At 46.3% G+C, this 19,760-nt stretch overlaps 1 protein-coding gene across 3 annotated transcripts in view; it reads right to left on the reverse strand.

The window, feature by feature from the left end:
- The window catches only part of ZHX2 (zinc fingers and homeoboxes 2), a 49,686-nt gene extending 30,909 nt beyond the window's left edge, over nucleotides 1-18,777 (reverse strand). The window contains exon 1 of one of the 3 annotated variants that reach the window (XM_083516664.1): nucleotides 18,406-18,777. The gene's annotated coding sequence lies outside the window, so the exon portion shown is untranslated. Of the gene's footprint in view, nucleotides 1-13,618; nucleotides 13,746-18,081 lie in introns of those variants that run through there. The other 2 variants (XM_083516663.1, XM_083516665.1) reach the window with 2 other exon arrangements.
- Between the last annotated feature and the right edge of the window lie 983 nt (nucleotides 18,778-19,760).

Below are 19,760 nucleotides of genomic sequence, written 5' to 3' on the forward strand. Positions count from 1 at the left end.
GAAGCGATATGCTGTAAGTCTTTTGAAAAAACAACAACAAATAAATATATGCCAGTGAGTCAGCTAGTCAGTGGTGGAATGAGAATTTAGTGTTCACAGTATTCAGCTGTGCTGTCTGGGGTGGAGAAAAGTTGTAGTTCGAAACAGCTGGATGACAGGAAACCAGTTGGGGAAAACCGAGCTATGGCTCCTTGTTGCTGTATTTGGGTGCTTCAACCCATGGGGCTATGACAACTGCAAGCAACGCCTGCACTGATGCAATGCAATGGTGTTTGGTTCAGGGAACAATAGCCTTTAATAAAGCTGGTTTGGGGTTGAAGAACACTTTTTTTTCTAAAAAAAAAGTTTTTTTTTAAAAGAGTCTTCTCAAAGTTCACTCCAATTGACTTGTCAGTTATTATTCAAGCAATAATCAGAATTGCAGAGGCAAAAGCAACTCTCAGTGGAGCGATAACAAAATAGAGACAGACTGGTGCAAAACTGCCCAGCATTTTGTTTTAGACTGCAGACACAGAACTGGGACTTGCAAAGGGTTTGAAAGGACTGAGCTCTGTTAACTTTACCTTGACTGATGTGGAAACTTGAGTCCTTGTGGAGAGAAGTGAGGCCTTCTGGATACAAAGGTTAAGCAGCCCATTCCATTCAACAAAAAGTTGGATCTCTCTCTCTCTAGAGAAGCTAGACTGGCTCCCTCCCTGCTGTCCCTCCAACTACAGTCGTACCTTGGAAGTTGTATGGAGTCCATTCAACTTTCAAAACCAAAGCACAGCTTCTGATTGGCTGCAGGAAGCTCTTGCAGCCAATTGGAAGCCGTGCTGGATGTTCGGCTTCTGAAATCGTTTGAAAACTGGAATACACTCACTTCTGGGTTTCGATCTTTCGGGAGCTGATTTGTTTGGAAGCCAAGGTGTTTGAGATCCGAGATATGACTGTATCTTGCTCCATCAGGCTTTTGAGAACTGACTGCTCTTAATGAAAAGGCTGGTGCCATGCTGTTTTGATTGTAATTACATGTATGCTTTTAATAGAAATTTAATATTTGTATAGTTTTAGTTTTATTGATTTTTATTGATTTTATTGATAGTTTTAGTTTTATTGATTTTTATTGATTTTATTGATAGTTTTAGTTTTATTGATTTTTATTGATTTTATTGGTGGTTTTAGTTTTATTAAAGCAGAGACATCACTTTGCTGACAAAGGTCTGTATAGTTAAAGCTATGGTTTTCCCAGTAGTGATGTATGGAAGTGAAAGCTGGCCCATAAAGAAGGCTGATCGCCAAAGAATTGATGCTTTTGAATTATGGTGCTGGAGGAGACTCCTGAGGGTCCCATGGACTGCAAGAAGATCAAACCTATCCATTCTGAAGGAAGTCAGCCCTGAGTGCTCACTGGAAGGACAGATCCTGAAGCTGAGGCTCCAATACTTTGGCCACCTCATGAGAAGAGAAGACTCTTCTCTTCTGGAAAAGACCCTGAAGTTGAGAAAGATGGAGGGCACAAGGAGAAGGGGATGACAGAGGACGAGATGGCTGGACAGTGTTCTCGAAGCTACCAGCATGAGTTTGACCAAACTGCGGGAGGCAGTGGAAGACAGGAGTGCCTGGCGTGCTCTGGTCCATGGGGTCACGAAGAGTCGGACACGACTAAAAAACAAAGTTTTGTTGATGTTAAATGGTTTCCTAATTATTGTGTTGTCATCCACCCCCCCAATGTTTTTAGTTGTTTCTATTTTATCTGTAAGCCACCTGAGTTTCTGTCGGGGGGGGGGAGGCAGGGTACAAATAAAGAATAAGAATAATTTATCTCCCTAAGTTAGACTGGGTGTGTGGTGGGGGAACCAGGGAGTGGATGAAGCTAATTGTTTATATAGAAGGAACAAATCCTGGGTTGAGCATGTGTCGAGGCACCTCGACCCTTAATTCTATGTCTGCTCTTCTGAGCCAATATTTGGCATCCGGCTCCGATTGATAGCTGCCAAAGTTTGCCTTTACTAAGCAAACAGCAGACTTTGGCAGGTCACTGGCATGCATCAACAGTGTGGCAGTGGCTGCCAGTCACTCGTCTCCCCAGCTATGGCTCTGTGGTGGGAAGACTATAGCTCTGTGGCAGATTTCCCTGAAGGAGCGTCTCCACCCCCATCGTTCTGCCCGGACACTGAGGTCCAGCGCCAAGGGCCTTCTGGCGGTTCCCTCATTGCGAGAAGCAAAGCTACAGGGGACCAGGCAGAGGGCCTTCTTGGTAGTGGTGCCTGCCCTGTGGAACGCCCTCTCATCAGATGTCAAAGAGATAAACAACTACTTGACATTTAGAAGACATCTGAAGGCAGTCCTGGTCAGGGAAGTTTCTAATGTGTGACATTTTAATGTATTTTTATTTTTTGTTGGAAGCTGCCCAGAGTGGCTGGGGAGACCCAGCCAGATGGGCGGGGTACAAATAATAAATTATTATTGTTATTATTATTCCCAAGATGCAATGCCTAACATTGACACTGGTGGGTATTGCATCTTGGGGACTTTTCAGCTACCCACCAAGGAGCAGCTCTGTATCCAGAAGGAGCGTTGTGGCCTGCGTAAATGCATCGAGGTAGAAGAGGTGGTAAGCGACTGGTGGCAGAAAACAGGAGTGTCCATGTCATGTGAGGTACCTGATGGTGCCAAGGGAGGCCAGGGTTTGGTGGCAGAGGCAGCAGCAACAGGCCTCTCCAAGGCCCAGCATCCCTGCCAACTCCAGGTGCTGGCCCTGAACAAAGTAGGGCATGAAAACCTGGTACCTGCACCGCTGTCCTAGGAGAAGCCTCCCAACATTATCTAGAGCTGCACACTGCAGAGGAAGAACAGGAAGAATGTTGCTCAATGGTCAATGCCTTTCGTGATCTGATTCACAAATAAGGCAGCTACCCAGTAGTAGTTGCTGGGAAACTGTGTACGTGCAGCTAATCACGAGTCAATTAAGGTTTGGCAGCCAGCCAGAAGGCAATCTGAAGGAGTAAGTCTGCCTGGTGATAACAGAGACATGGAGACCTCTCCCTGATTGGTCAAGCTCTCTCAAGGGAGTGATAATTAATGGCTTACTAACTGGTAGTTCAGTGGTTCAGTGTGTCAGTGTAGGAGTTGTGAGTCGTGTCAGAGAGAGCTAGCTAAAGATCCGTGTTCTGTTCCTGTAAATAGTCCACTGTATATAATGAACACCTAACTGCAAGTTCCTGGTTCCTGCTTCGTCTATCCTGTCTGCAGCCAAGTCGCCAGTTGCTTCCGTGGATTCTGCGTGTACTCTGCTAGGTCTGGCTAAGGTCCTGCAACTAGTCAGAAAGTTGCGAAACACCAAATAGTAGTGACTGTTTTATCAGGGAAGCATCTCTGCAGTCAATCATCATCTCACTGAGAAAACGCAGGGGTCTCTGGAATGCAGTTTGAAAAACAACTCCCGTGCATTAAATATCACAATAAAATAATCAGCATGGGGGCAAGGAATGCACGCCACAGGCACCCCTCTGTACATACCGGCTTGCAATACATCAGCATGATTTTTCATCTGATGGCAGTTCACATTAGAACTATATTACATGATCCAATTTCCTTATCGATTTATGTATCAACAAAAGGCCTGGGTTGCCAAAGTGGATGTGAATGATTGGCGCATCCGTTTTGGAGCAGAAACAACCCCAGCTCTCCAGCACCAATGAAAGTAAAGAATGGCGCCTGTTGCAAGGAGGGTGGCAACAAGAACGCCTTTGAGATGCTACCTTGCCGTACCTCCTGTTGTTATGAAAGGAAAAGGAAATGTCAGAATAGAGAAACTTACAAATACACTGCATCCATTTGAAACACTGAAACCATTAGAACTCTTTTTGAGGAAGGCTCTTTTTCCTCCAGAAACATGCCCCCAATGAGAAACTGGGGAGCAGCATGGGAGAAATACTCATTATCCGTGATGGCACAGACACTATCCAATAGGTGCCCATGACAGATCCACAAGCAGAAATATTATTATTATTATTATTATTATTATTATTATTATTATTATTATTATTATTATACCCCACCCATCTGGCTACTTTTCCCCAGCCAGTCTGGGCGGCTTCCAGCACATATAAAAACATAAAAAAATGTCAAACATTAAAAACTTCCCGATACAGGGCTGCCTTCAGATGTCTTCTAAAGGTTGTGTACCTTGGTTCACAAATGCCTTGGTACTCGTACGTTTTGGCTCCCGAACGCCGAAAACCCGCAAGTGTTCTGGTTTTCGAATGTTCTTTGGAAGCTGAACATCCGACGTGGCTTCCAATTGAGTACAGGAAGGAAGCTGCACCTTGGTTTTCGAACAGTTCCGGGAGTTGAACGGACTCCCGAAACAGATTAAGTTCAACAACCAATGTACCACTGTAGTTCTTTATATGACACCTGATGGGAGGGCATTCCACAGGGAGGGTGCCACTGCCAAGAAGGCCCTCTGCCTGGTTCCTTGCAGCTTCACTTCTCACAATGAGGGAACCACCAGAAGGCCCTTGGAGCTGGACCTCAATGTCCAGGCTGAGTGATGGGGGTGGAGACGCTCCTTCAGGTACACAGGGCTGAGGCTGTTTAGGGCTTTAAAAGTCAGCACCAACACTTTGAATTGTGCTCGGGATGGTACAGGGAGCCTATGCAAATCTGCAAGGCTGATGCCAAGACTAGAATGTGCTGTGGTATACCTTGTTATTTTTCACATGCTCCTCCTGCAGCGCTGGACCTCAGTGCTTGGGCTGAGGGATGGGGGCGGAGATAGTGGCATGGGGTGAGAAGGGGGGACCCTAGGGGGTTAATAGGGGGAGTGGCAGTGGTTGGGGAGAAGAGTGAGCTGGGGCACAGCCCCTAGTTAATCACATTCACATATTTGTGAAAAGGGGGACAAAAACGGGTAAGCCATTGCAACAATGAGAAAGTGACTCTTGGGAAAAGCATGGGTGGGGAAATTGTGGATCTTCAACTCCCACATCAAGGGACGCGGGTGGCGCTATGGGTTAAACCACAGAGCCTAGGACTTGCTGATCAGAAGGTTGGCGGTTCGAATCCCCGCGATGGGGTGAGCTCCTGTTGCTCGGTCCCTGCTCCTGCCAACCTAGCAGTTTGAAAGCACGTCAAGTGCAAGTAGATAAATAGGTACCGCTCCGGCGGGAAGGTAAACGGCGTTTCCATGCGCTGCTCTGGTTTGCCAGAAGCAGCTTAATCATGCTGGCCACATGACCTGGAAGCTGTACGCCAGCTCCCTCGGCCAATTAAGCATGATGAGCGCCGCAACCCCAGAGTTGTCCGCAACTGGACCTAATGGTCAGGGGTCCCTTTACCTTTAACTCCCACATCATGCAGCCCAACCTAAAGGGGGCCACAGACCCATGGTTCCTTGTGCAAAGCAAGCTATGGTTGGATATAAACAACTATAATGAGTTAAGATGTATTAACGAGGCTGCTGCTGCTGCTACTGAAGGCAATATGAACTTCCAAAGTAAAATTAATCAAAAATTGAAGCTGGCAGCTTTGAGGATGGGGAAGCGAGGAAAGAGAGAGAGGGGGAGATTTTAGGGGAAAGAAGCAATCTAATTAATTCGCCGCGGAAAGCAAAGAAGTAATGAACTAGCTCTCAAGTGCTTTTCCAATCTACAGTTCCTTTAGAGATGTGCTTGCATATTTCTGCCAACAGTACAGCACCGAGAGAATTTAAATGCCGGCCAGGAATCTAATTAAGAGCTGTCTTTCCCCTTAAAAAACAAGATTTGCAGTTTGGGGAGAAGTTGCTTGCTGGAAGAGGGGTGAGGGGCAACTGTAGCCCACCCTCGTCTCCCATCCCCTCCTGAAAAACTGTCGGAAAACACATGAAGCTGCCTGAAGCCAGACTATCGGTTTATCGAGGCCAGCAATGTCTACTTTGAGCAGCAGCACGCTTTCAGGATTTTAAGCATATTTATTGCTTTTTGTGGCTTTTGAACTGAGGATATTATCAGTGTTAGAAGCCGGGATAGAAAAGCTAGGAGACAAATAGCTTCTGGGACCTGGGTTGTGGGTACCAAAAAAGACTGTCTAGTTGTCACTGGGGTGTGTGTGTCGGCAACACTTTTTATTTCTTATTTTGATAAGCATGAACTAATACGCAATTCACGTAAGTGACACATTCTTAATATCACGCTCTTAGCAGAAATTGTTAATACATGTTTAATTGGGTGCTTACAATAAAAACTATTGGTACCATACTTCAGTCTTCCAAACACTCTACTCTTTATTGTTAAACTCCTTAACGTATTGCCTATCCTTAACATATACTTCGAGGTTTCAAAGCACATACATTTCAGAAATTATTGTGTGTCAGCCAGGCGCAAAAAAAATAAAAAAATAAAAATGGCACCCAGACTTTTTGAGGTGCTCGCAAACGGAGAATCTTTAGGCGCAAAATGCGCCTGGCGCCCTGCTAATTTCAAACCATGATTATTACGCATGCCTATGGCATCACCATGATCTGCCTGACACAGCCCTGCTCACCAGTGGCGTAGCGTGGGGGTGCAGGGGGGGCCGGCCGCACCGGGCGCAACATCTGGGGGGGCGCGCTCGCACTCGCAGCTCTCTGCTCCTAGGGCAGAGGGGGCGCAAATTACTTGCCTTGCCCCGGGTGCTGACAACCCACGCTACACCACTGCTGCCCACTTCAAGAAGCTTCTTTGAACTCTCGAACAAAAATTCACTCCCCTTTTCCTTTAACTTGGGCAGGGGGAAGCGAGTAGTTACTTCCTGGATGGAGAAACCTGGATGGATTCTCCACCAAATAATAATAATATTTATTTATTTATTTATTTATTTATACCCAGCCCTTCCCAGCCAAGACCAGGCTTAGGGCGGCTAACACCAGGTATAAAAACAATTGATTAAAATACAACTTAAAAACAAGATTAAAATACAACATTAAAATGCAGCCTTGTTTCAGTAGAAACTCAAATCAAAAACTTTGGGGGATGAAAATGTCAAATCTTCACCAAGGCCAACTATCCAGACTGGTCCTACGTGGGCCAGAAAAAAGCCAGGGAATTCCCCAAATAGGAGTTCCATCACAGAAGGAGAAAGGAAAGAGGGGGGGGGGATCAAGTTGATTCCAGGCCAAAGGCCAGGCGGAACAACTCTGTCTTACAGGCCCTGCAGAAAGAAATCAGATCCTGCAGGGCCCTGTTCTCATGAGACAGAGCGTTCCACCAGGCTGGAGCCAGTGTTAAAAAGGCCCTGGCTCTGGTTGAGGCTAATCTGACTTCCTTAGGGCCTGGGACCTCTAGGGTGTTGCTATTTATGGACCTTAAGGTCCTCCACGTGGCATACCAGGAGAGGCGGTCCCATAGGTACGAGAAATCTGGGGCTATTTCTTTTTCACCATGCCAAAGCAAGTCAAACGCAGTCAGACTCTAGCCCAAACACCAGTTTATTGGCCTTGCAAGCAAGTCTACAAAAGTGGCCAGGGACCATTGTAAAGGGTAAAGGGACCCCTGACCATTAGGTCCAGTCGTGACCAACTCTGGGGTTGCAGAGGTCATCTCGCTTTATTGGCCGAGGGAGCCGGCGTACAGCTCCCGGGTCATGTGGCCAGCACGACTAAGCCGCTTCTGGAGAACCAGAGCAGTGCACGGAAACGCTGTTTACCTTCCCGCCGGAGCGGTACCTATTTATCTACTTGCACTTGGACGTGCTTTTGAACTGCTAGGTAGACAGGAGCAGGGACAGAGCAACGGGAGATCACCCCGTCACAGGGATTCGAACCGCTGACCTTCTGATCGGCAAGTCCTAGGCTCTGTGGTTTAACTCACAGTGCCTGCCCATCTATACCAAGGCTATTCAAGTGCAGTGGTGCCTCGCAAGACGAAAATAATTCGTTCCGCGAGTCTTTTCATCTTGCAATGTTTTTCGTCTTGCGAAGCATGGTCCGTCGCCACTGCGCCTCTTCAAGCGGCTTTTAAAAAAAAGCGCAAGACCTTTTCGTCTTGCAAAGCAAGCCCATAGGGAAATTCGTCTAGCGAAGCAACGCAAAACCGAAAAACCCTTTCGTCTAGCGAGTTTTTCGTCTTGCGAGGCATTCGTCTTGCGGGGCACCACTGTGCAACTTAATAGGTGAAAAAACCAGACTTCTGTAGAGCTTCCCTGTCTTGTCACTTGGAGAGAATTTCTGCTTGCCACAGATTACCATGTAAGTGGCTATTTAAGTCTGCATTAAATGCTGAACAACAATTCCTCCAGCACTCCCTAGGCTGCAGCTAAGTGGCAGAAGAGAGAAGTTTCCAGATTCAGTTCCTGGCACCTTCAATTAAAGTGATATTGGGTAACAGGTGGTAGCAAAGACCCTCCCTCTGAGACATAGAAGAGCCACTGTCAATCAGAGCAGACTGGACTGGACTAGACAGGCCAATGGACAGACTCAGGACGTGTTCACAGAATGCCATCATATCTCTCTCTTCCCTACTGGCTGCAGATGACCTAAATTGCATTTCGCCTTGGCTGTCTGTTGTTAATTGATTTCTTGGAGCTTTGTGGTTTTTGCAGGAAGGGCTCCTGAAAAGCGAGGGCTGGGTAAAATAACTTGGGACAAAGGAAAGAGGCCTAACTGATTGCTAACTAGGCAGGAATAAAGAAGCAGTAAACCTGTCTAGGCCAGAGCTCTGTTTACGAAGTATCACACAGTAAAAGGATACTGTAGACCTTGATAAAATGCACACACTGTGACAATGCCTGCAGCCTAATGAGAGCTTCATCTGCTTAAGAAATGTGCAACAGACTTGACGGGGAAGGAAGTCCCGTCAATCTCAAAAGTTATTTGCTTCCAATTAAGTAACTCTTTCTCTGTTACTTGGGAGGAAGCCCCGGTGAACTCAGTGCTTAGGACTGGTCTGTAGAGGCATTAGCCCTGCATTTTAAAACCACAGAATATTTAGGCTAAACACAGTTTAGTGTGTTTTTCCCACTCTAAACCGTGGTTAGTTTTAACTACAATTGGTTAAAATAAACCAGGTTCAGAAACCAGTTTGAAGCTGCCCCAGTTTCCATTGACTTCAGTTAAAATTATCCATAATTTGTCAGGTTTGGATGATCAAAAACAGAAACAAATGCTTTTGAGCATCTCCTCTCAGCCACACTATAGGAAGGTGTGGGTGGCATGAGTCTAAGGCTCCCCTACACTAACTGTCATCACAGTAAACTATGGTTTAGCATGACACCCAAGTCAGGCTAACTGTTTAGCTGAATAACAGCCAATCTTCCCAAAGAGAAGATCATGGGGTAAAACTGGCCCCCAATGGTATTACTTAAGACTGAAGGTCAGGGGTGCATATTTGAGTGTTTCCCTATGTTACAAAGACAAATAGCCTACTAGGACAGCCCAATTTTATACTTCCAGTTATAAACAAAAACAAGAGTTTTATAAGTTACATTATAGCTGTTCTCAAAAACAAGCCAACAGGAATAATAACGACTCAGCCATTATGACCCCAATTACAACATAAATTTATTTCTTAAAACAGATAATATTCCAGTCTTTTGCACTGGGGGAAAATCAATTCAGAGCAAACAGTAATTGAAGCCTGTAACTGGAAACATTCCAAAAAAGGGGAGACTAAATTGGTTAGAAAAGTAGGTAAAGGTAAAGGGACCCCTGAACATTAGGTCCAGTCGTGACTGACTCTGGGGTTGTGGCGCTCATCTCGCTTTATTGGCTGAGGGAGCCGGCGTACAGCTTCTGGGTCATGTGGCTAGCATGACTAAGCCGCTTCTGGCGAACCAGAGCAGCGCACGGAAACGCCATTTACCTTCCCGCCGGAGCAGTACCTATTTATCTACTTGCACTTTGATGTGCTTTCGAACTGCTAGGTTGGCAGAAGCAGGGACCGAGCAACGGGAGCTCACCCCGTCGCGGGGATTCGAACCGCCGACCTTCTGATCGGCAAGTCCTAGGCTCTGTGGTTTAACCCACAGTGCAACCCACATCCCTTAGAAAAGTAGCATGTCACATAAAGAAAGTTCTGAGCCTAAGCTCTGTAATATTGGTTTTCTACATGTCGTGCTTCATATAAATATGTATGTATAACAGACAGAGCTGATTTTTGTCAACTCGCTCTGTCTTGTGAGGTGAGACCCTGTTTATCCTTACCAATTTCCACTTTTCCAACACCTTCTCACATCTCTGCATAAAATCACCACCCAGAATGACACAAAATATTCCGACTGGACCAAATGTCAGGGAGCAACTAGGGACAGTGCTAATTAAAACACCTCAATCCTTGGAAACATGGGAAAGGTGCAAACCTTCATGGCCTACATATCACCAATTCTAGGCAGTGTTAATTTCTATGTCAACAAAGACGCAGTTATATATTGATAGCTCAGAAGCTGGGGGCGGAATCAGAGAGACAACTCTGAAACAGTATACAAAAAACTGCTTTACAAAGTTAGGCAAATCACTGATTGCAAGTTCCCCCCGTCCTCAAACATTTATAAGTTTCTTTGTTTTTGTTTTTAAACCTTCTTGGTATATGGAATCATCTCCACAGGGAACCCTGTTTTTCCTGGATTATGGGTCCCAAGTCAGACATACAACAAATTGCCCTCTATGGAGAACCCTTGTTTAGGGTTCCAGCAACCCAGCTAAGACTCTTTGCTCCAGGAGTGGCCAATGTGGTTGCCTCCAGATGTTTTGGGCTATAACCTCCATCAGAGGGAAGCTGCAGTCCACATCTGGAGAGTATTCCAGCTCTATTCCACCTCCCTCCTGGTTTTCCGGGGTTGTCCCCCCACAACTCTCCATAGCACTGTCTACACTATAAGAGGCCACAAGACTTTTGCCGCGACCTATAGCTTTATTTGAAAGCTGCCTTGAGTTTGATTTTGATCACAGAAAGGCAGGGCATAAACGTTGAAACATATCCATTTTACAGAAATATTTGTTCAAACTTATTCATGTTGTTTCCTCATTTCATCACTTTAGCTTTGGGTACAGAATCATAGAATCATAGAGTTGGAAGAGACCACAAGGGCCATCGAGTCCAACCCCCTGCCAAGCAGGAAACACCACCAGAGCACTCCTGACATATGGTTGTCAAGCCTCTGCTTAAAGACCTCCAAAGTAGGAGACTCCACCACACTCCTTGGCAGCAAATTCCACTGTCGAACAGCTCTTACTGTCAGGAAGTTCTTCCTAATGTTTAGGTGGAATCTTCTTTCTTGTAGTTTGGATCCATTGCTCCGTGTCCGCTTCTCTGGAGCAGCAGAAAACAAGCTTTCTCCCTCCTCTACGTGACATCCTTTTATATATTTGAATATGGCTATCATATCACCCTTTAACCTCCTCTTCTCCAGGCTAAACATGCCCAGCTCCCTTAGCCGTTCCTCATAAGGCATCGCTTCCAGGCCTTTGACCATTTTGGTTGCCCTCCTCTGGACACGTTCCAGTTTGTCAGTGTCCTTCTTGAACTGTGGTGCCCAGAACTGGACACAGTACTCCAGGTGAGGTCTGACCAGAGCAGAATACAGTGGCACTATTACTTCCCTTGATCTAGATGCTATACTCCTATTGATGCAGCCCAGAATTGCATTGGCTTTTTTAGCTGCCGCGTCACACTGTTGGCTCATGTCAAGAATCTGTTGCCTTCTAGATGTTCTGGGGAGCTCCTACTTCCATCAGGTCCAACCAGCATGGCCAATAGTCAGGGATGATGGGAGTTGTAGTCCATCAACATATGGAAGGGCACAGATTCACCACCCCTACTTTAGCTACATCCAGTGACACAGAGAAAGCACAAGGGAAAGCAAAGTGTGAAGCCACTTGCTATTATATACAGACGCTTCTTCACTTATTTCTACAGTGGTACCTTGGTTCTCAAACTTAATCCGTTCCGGAAGTCCATTCCAAAACCAAAGTATTCCAAAACCAAGGTGCACTTTCCCATGGAAAGTAATGCAAAATGAATTAATCTGTTCCAGACTTTCAAAAACAATCCCTAAAACAGCCATTTAACATGAATTTTACTACCTAACGAGACCATCGATCCACAAAATGAAAGTGATAAACAATGTACTGCAGTCACACAATCAATCCATCAGCAGCTGAACTGGGATCCACACAGTCACATAAACAAAAAGAGCCACAAAAACGCAAAATAAATAGCAAAAACAGACAGACCTCAGCGTAACACTCAAAACGGAAGTGTGGCACTCAAAACGAAGCATGTTTGACTTCCGAAAAAAGTTCTCAAACTGGAACGCTTACTTCCGGGTTTGCAGCGTTTGGGTTCCAAGTTGTTTTAGGTACCAATGAGTTTGAGAACCAAGGTACCACTGTAATTCCCCCCCCCCCCAGCGTTTGATGTCAATAAATGCTTCTTGAAGCACTTCAGGCAAAGTTCACTTTTTAATTTTTTTAATAATTGCTTGGAACAGTAAAAGCGTCTTGTAATTCCTGATTTTACACAGCTGTTGGCAGAAATTAAAATGGGGGAGGGAATGGTTTCTTCTCTACTTTTACACAGAATGATAGAAAAGTTGAGTACTATGTTGGAAAGCTGTTTCTGGTCAGGAAATGGAAAATTCCAGGATATGACAGTGATTTCCAGAATGACCGAAAAGACCTCAATTCTATTAAATATAAGCTATAATTGCCGAACCCTCTTAGACATGTTCCAGTCCTGCTGGGACCAGAGGGGTTTAAGACAAGCCAAAGAGGGTGGTGTCTTCTTCTTCTATGGCTACGGGCTTTTTAAAGGGTCAAGAAAACCCTCTGGCTTCTGACACCTCACTCTCGCATCAGCTATGGCTTCCATGCTTCATAAATCTCAGTTCCTCTGTTTCCCATTTTTTAAAATTATTGTTGTTGTTCTTATTGCCAGAGCAACAATGAATTTAAGCACACTGTATTAAAAATAGCTCAGTAATAGGAAACTTGGAACTTAGGACTATATAGAAGCATTTGAAGCTGTCCTACATGAACAGCAACCAGACAATGATGATGATGATCAGACTTCCTGTATCTTTGCATTTCTCTATAGCCCAGCTGTCTTGTTTGTGTATGTGGGGTGGTCCCACTTAGGACCACAACTTATTTTGCTGTCCTTTCCTTTCAGCCATTTCCCCCCTAGAAAATTGCTCCCTCTCCTTTCTATTTCGTCCTGTTAAAGGTAAAGGGATCCCTGACCATTAGGTCCAGTCGCGGACTACTCTGGAGTTGCAGTGCTCATCTCACTTTATTGGCTGAGGGAGCCGGCATACAGCTTCCGGGTCATGTGGCCAGCATGACTAAGCCGCTTCTGGCGAACCAGAGCAGCGCACGGAAATGCTGTTTACCTTCCCGCCAGAGTGGTACCTATTTATCTACTTGCACTTGATGTGTTTTCGAACTGCTAGGTTGGCAGGAGCAGGGACCGAACAACGGGAGCTCACCCCGTCGCGGGGATTCGAACTGCCGACCTTCCGATCGGCAAGTCCTAGGCTCTGTGGTTTAACCCACAGCACCATCCACATCCCATTTTGTCCTGTTAGGGAACGATTACAGGTACCCACATGTTTCTCTTAATGGAGCAAATCACAACTTTGGAGCGTGTAGTGAGAAACCGCAACAGTAGCGTTAACTTACTCCAATGCTGATGTGATTCAGGGACCTCTACTGATCACCCATTGGCATTTAAAGAAACTAATCATGGATCCCCACTGTCTTGTGAACCACTGGTCCTCTTGCTCAGCTCTGTCAACTCCGACAAGCAGTGCATCTCCATAGATGGAGATGGTTCTTAGCTCTCTACTTGAGATTCCCTTTAACACAAGTTGACAGAAACTGAACTTGGGACGTGCAAAGCATATGCCTTGCTTGGGACCCAATGCATACCTGCCCACAAAATCTCTACAGTGGTACCTTGGTTCTCAAATTTAATCCATTCCGGAAGTCCGTTCCAAAACCAAAGCATTCCAAAACCAAAGGCGCATTTTCCCCACAGAAAGTAATGCAAAATGGATTAATCCGTTCCAGACTTTTCCAAACAACCCCTAGAACAGCAATTTAACATGAATTTTACTATCTAACGAGACCATTGATCCAAATGAAAGCAATAAACAATGTACAGTGGTACCTCAGGTTAAGTACTTAATTCGTTCCAGAGGTCTGTACGTAACCTGAAACTGTTCTTAACCTGAAGCACCACTTTAGCTAATGGGGCCTCCTGCTGCCGCCGCGCCGCTTCAACACGATTTATGTTCTCATCCTGAAGCAAAGTTCTTAACCTGAGGTACTATTTCTGGGTTCTTCTGAGTCTGTAACCTGAAGCATATTTAACCCAAGGTACCACTGTACTGCAGTCACACAATCAATCAGTAGCTGAACTGGGTTCCACACAGTCACAAACAAAACAAAAAAAAAAGAGCCACAAAACCGCAAAATAAATAGCAAAAACAGACAGACCTCAGCGTAACCCTCAAAACGGAAGTGTGGCACTCAAATCGGAAGCATAATACTCAAAACGGAGGATGTTCGGCTTCCGAAAAAAGTTCACAAACTGGAACACTTACTTCTGGTTTTGCAGTGTTTGGGTTCCAAGTTGTTTGAGAACCAAGGTACCACTGTACTACAGATCTGCACAACTCGTGCTCCATCAAGGCGTATAAATCACAAGAGCAGCTGTGGTGGACCAAACCAAAAGCCCATCTTGTCCAGCGCTCTAGGGTCACAGTGGCCAACCAGATGACCACAAGAAGCCCCCAAGCAGGACCCTGAACACAGTAACACTCACTCTACCTGCAGCTGGCCTTTACAGGCTTCCTGCCTCTGACCATGAAGGTAGAAGACTGTGTTTAGTAGACATAAATGGACATAAATCGTGCTAAAGCTCCTAGGTTTGTTGCCTGTTAGGAATGGCAGAAGTGTGTTGGGCTCTAAATCAATCACCTGCCACGTATGGCTGGCATACAGCACAGTGGGTCAATAGCCGCAGAGTCCTGCTTTACTGAAGCTTTGGCCCTAGACACCTAAGTTAGCGTTTTAATAAACATGCCCAGAATTGAGCTGTGAATACCAAATCCAACAAAGTTCTCGATTCGGCTTTCTGGATGTAAGAAAAGACCTGCTGGATCAGGCCAAAGGTCCAGCATCTTGATCTCATAGTCCCCAACAAGAAGCCTGTGGTAAGTTGCAAGCGGGACCCGGGTGCAGTTTTCAACTGGTCAAAGTGGATTTGATAGCTGCAAACTGTACAGAGCTGTTCATGTAGCAAAGGCAAGTCCTGTGCAACTCAAAAGCTGGCTTGATTGCATTTAATCCAAATGCTCCCCCTCATTTTCCCCATCACACAATTTTATTCCCCTTTTTTTGTTGTGGGGCTGGAAACTGCCCCCATCTAGCTACAAGTGTTAATTAACATAGCAAAACTGGGGTGATTGATTGCATTAGCACCAATTACCACTACTGTGCATGGTCACAGGGTTTATTTTACACAAATTTAAGCTTTAACTGAATCGTCACAGACCATATTTTTTTGGAGGTCACTCATCACTATTTAGTAGGGATGCAGGTGGCGCTGTGGGTTAAACCACAGAGCCTAGGACTTGCCGATCAGAAGGTTGGCGGTTCGAATCCCCACGATGGGGTGAGCTCCCGTTGCTCGGTCCCTGCTCCTGCCACCCTGGCAGTTCGAAAGCATGTCAAAGTGCAAGTAGATAAATAGGTACTGCTCCGGCGGGAAGGTAAACGGTGTTTCCGTGCGCTGCTCTGGTTTGTCAGAAGCGGCTTAGTCCTGCTGGCCACATGACCCGGAAGCTGTACACCGGCTTCCTCGGCCAGTAAAGCGAGATGAGTGCCACAACCCCAGAGTCGGCCACGAATGGACCTAATGGTCAGGGGTCCCTTTACCTTACCATCACTATTTGACCCCACTGTTTACACACACACCCTTTATGCCCATGCATATATCAATCAACTGAGGACGACACATTATACATTTGATTACTGGAGTCTAGGCCATGAAAGCGGTTTGACAGTGGAGCGGTCTCCCTCGAAAGGCTGTCGACTCTCCTAACTTGGAGGTTTTTAAGCAGAGGCTCAATGGCCATCTGCCATAGATGCTTTATTTGAGATTCCCGCATTGCAGGGGGTTGGACTAGATGACCCTCGGGGTCCCTTCAAACTCTGCAATTCTATGATTCTATGAGAGCACATGTCGTAATAACTGTAGATTCCTTTAGGGTGCAAAAAAATTATTTGCTGTTGCTGCAATAGGCTCACACCTGCTCTGAAAGCTGCCTGCTTCTTATTGCTCTTAACTGACAAGTGCATTAGGATCATCACAATTTAGGGTTCAAAACCTGAAGCTGCCAAAAGTACAACGTGCCCTTTAAAAGGAAAGACAAGACAATAATGTACCCAGCTTGGCAATGAATTCCTCCAGCAGGCAAACAAAAGGCCATCGGGAAACAAGTCTAGGGCTCTGAACCGTCTCACATGGCTTTGAAGTCAATCAGCCAGGTGGAACTTCTCAGCAAATCAAAACTTCACTTCCTCAAAAACCAAGCCTCTCCCACAGCACTTTATCTCAGGGGTTGGGGCACCCTTTGTGGTTGTCTTTTCTCTGTAGCTCTCCCCAGTGAGACAGGAAAGGAGCAAGTCCAATTCAAATCCTATGAAAATAAAAACTGATGGGGGGAGGGGAAGGGTTTTTTTGGGTGGGGGAAAGGATAGACCTGGAAGTCTCTCCAAAGGAAATGTGGAATGAGGACCAGAACACCTTAACATTTCCCAGGATTGTGGAGATCTTTGGAACGGGATCAAATCAGAAGTAAAACCAACAACGGTTAGGAGTAACCTTCTTTTTTCCCCATTTCGGGTTTTGTTTCGGTTTTTCAACAGGGCGTTGGAATACACCAGGCAAGATTTATATTTTTCATTTCTTAGCAAAAAACCCCCCAGGGGATGCGCCAAGAAGATGATCGCCCCTCCCCACCCGCTATCAGAAGATGGGGTAGTGGTGGGAAAATTTGGGGGTGGGGAGGAGAGTTAGGCCGATGCGTTATGCTATGCAAGCGTGGCTTCTACAGAGCCATTATTTCCTATTAATAGGGGAAAAATACAACGTCTCCTGTCAATTTACAGATTTTTTCCTGGGTTGCAAAGGGGAGAGAGAAAGAGACTGCAGCCGAAACGCGTCATGGTGCCTGCATGAAAGACAAATCTGGTGTGTGCGTGGAATTGCAGCCCAAATCTATGCTTGCTCGGAGCCTGGAGGGGCTACCCCTCCCCACTCCCACCCCCTCCCCACCTTAAAACTCTGACCCCGTCTTCCAGGAGGCGCGCGGGGAACACGAGGGCAAAGGCGTCCGGCCCCCACCCGCTCCACCAACGTCGCAGTTATGGGGGAAAGGAGGGGGCGGGGGTGTCCCTCATTCTCCAAGCCTGGGTTTCCAAGATCGCCTTCCTCGCCTCTACGTAACGCCTTCTCGAAAGCGGACGCCATATTTTGTGTGGCTGATGTCGACATAGGGAAACGTAGACATATTTTTTAATGTATTTTTTTAAAAGAAAAAAACACCCTTCGCCTTCTCTCCTTTTTTGCTCCCCCCGCCCGCCCGGCATGCAGCCCCCTCCTCCCTTGAAACAACAACAACAACAACTTGAGATCGGCTTGAAGAGAGAGCGAAGGGCCTCCTTTCCAATACTCGTGTATGTTTTCCTTTTAATCCGATCTTTTGCCACCTTCCTCGCAATCTTTCCTCTCAACGCCCCTCCCTCCCTGCCTCCCCTCCCCACCCGCTCTCAAGTCCTCTTAACAAAACGGGAGCTTTTTTTTTTCCTCCCCCGGAGGAAGAAGCAAAAGTTAGGTCCGAGTGGCTTGCCCGATCGGTCGGGTTTACAGGGCAAAAGCAAAGAGCATCTTAAGTCCATGTGGCAAAAAGATTTACCAGCGGGGTTGGTGGTTGTTTTTTGTGTGCAAAGAACCGCACTTCCTTGTTCCTTCTTAAAAACAAACAAACCAAAAGCCTAATGATACTAATAGGGGCGGAGGAAGGGAGGGCGAACGTTGTTTTCTTTTGCTTTCTTTCTTCCTTCCCCTTCCTTACCTGCGATCAAAGCTTTGGAACGCCGAGACACGAACTTTCCCCGGGAATGGAACTCTCGGTGCGCGTTCTAGAACGCGGGGGAGCCAGTCCGGGACTCTCGGTTTTAACACTCGGCCCACCGCGCACCCCCCCACCCCACCCCCGCCGCGAAAAAAAAGCAACCACCACCACACTCACGCACACAAACACTCACGCACACACCAAAAAAAAACAACAATCCCACAACCCAGGAGCAATTTGGGGAAAAAAAATAAATTAAATTAAAAAAAAAACCCTCTCCGATCGGTGGTGGTGATCTACGCCAAAACCCACATGATCTCTTACGTCAGCTTGCGTATTTGCATACGATACAACCCGCGGCTCTTCTAGCAGGGTCCCTCGATTTTGGGCAAAGTTTTCATTCTCTTTCTTCTTCTTTTTCCCCCAACGTGAAAAACCTGCAGCTACTTTCTCTACCCGCCTTCCAAATGTCCTGCCTCCCTTAAAAAGCATGCCTTCACCTTCTGTTAATTAATCAAATCATATCTTCATTCTGTTCACATGCGGGATGTTTTTGGTTTTTTTGTCTCCGCGTTCTTTGTTACGTGCATTTTGCTCTTAACTTTAATACAGTGTAAAGGGAGAAAAAAGACGTTTAAATATGTTGGCGGGGGAGGGGCGGTCGGAAGAGAAGCTTGCCTCTAACAATATCAAGGATGCTTTATATTTATATATATATAAAATCAATGCACTTCTATAATGTTGCCGTCTTTCTTTGGTTATTAGTGCACGGTCCGAGGCTGCACTAAGCGCTCACTCAGGAGCAACTTCCATTCTGGGGTCGCGCTGCAGCCTCACGCGCGATGCTTGGGGAGCAACCCCACTCGAGCTCCGTGGGACTCCACGTGCATGCTGAACTAAATCCTCACTTCGTTCCATGGGTTTTGCTCCCTCGTAATCGAGCGTGGGACTGGAGCCTTCGGACCTCTATCTTGTGCACGTTTGCAGAAAGGAACCAGACTGCTTATGTAGAAATATGTGGAACACACTTGTTCGCTTAAATGACCTCAATGTAGCTGTGCGCTTTTATCTCCTCCGAAAAAGTCTCTCCGGCCTCGCCTGCTGTGTTTCCGAAGTACACCAACCGCGCAAGTTGTCATAATGGACCCGGACCACTTTCTCACCCGCGCCCCCTAACTTCTCATTGCAACGCCGGCGCAAAATGGTTCTGAATTACGCACGCGCGCACAGGTCCCCAAATCCGGACGCTGGGTCCCTAGAGAAATCACGCAGAGGGTGCAGAACTTCCTATGGAAGAGACCATCGCTCCTTTTCCACCCCCCCCAAATAAAAATCATTCGGAGCCTTCAATCCTATAATCAGAGGTCCGGGGCATTCAGGGGCACAGCTCAGAAGTTTAGCTGAAATCAACAGAATTTGGGGCTGGCTATACGGTCGGATATCTCGCTCCTTGCTACCCCTCGCGCCGGTTATGCTGTCCTTTTAAATTGGGGGGGGAGGAGCCTTTCTTACGTCCTGGAAGACTCCGAAACAGCTGCACCCTGTCCTATAATGTGAACCCAGTTAAATTGAAGCCCTGGCCATTATGATTAAGACCCTCTGCCCTATGATTAATGGACAAAGTAACGCGTGCGCCCCACCGCACCAAAAAAATAAATAAATCAAAAATCAAAATCCCT

The sequence above is a fragment of the Podarcis liolepis genome, assembly GCF_965112155.1.
Source record: "Podarcis liolepis genome assembly, chromosome: 8".
NCBI lineage: Eukaryota > Metazoa > Chordata > Lepidosauria > Squamata > Lacertidae > Podarcis > Podarcis liolepis.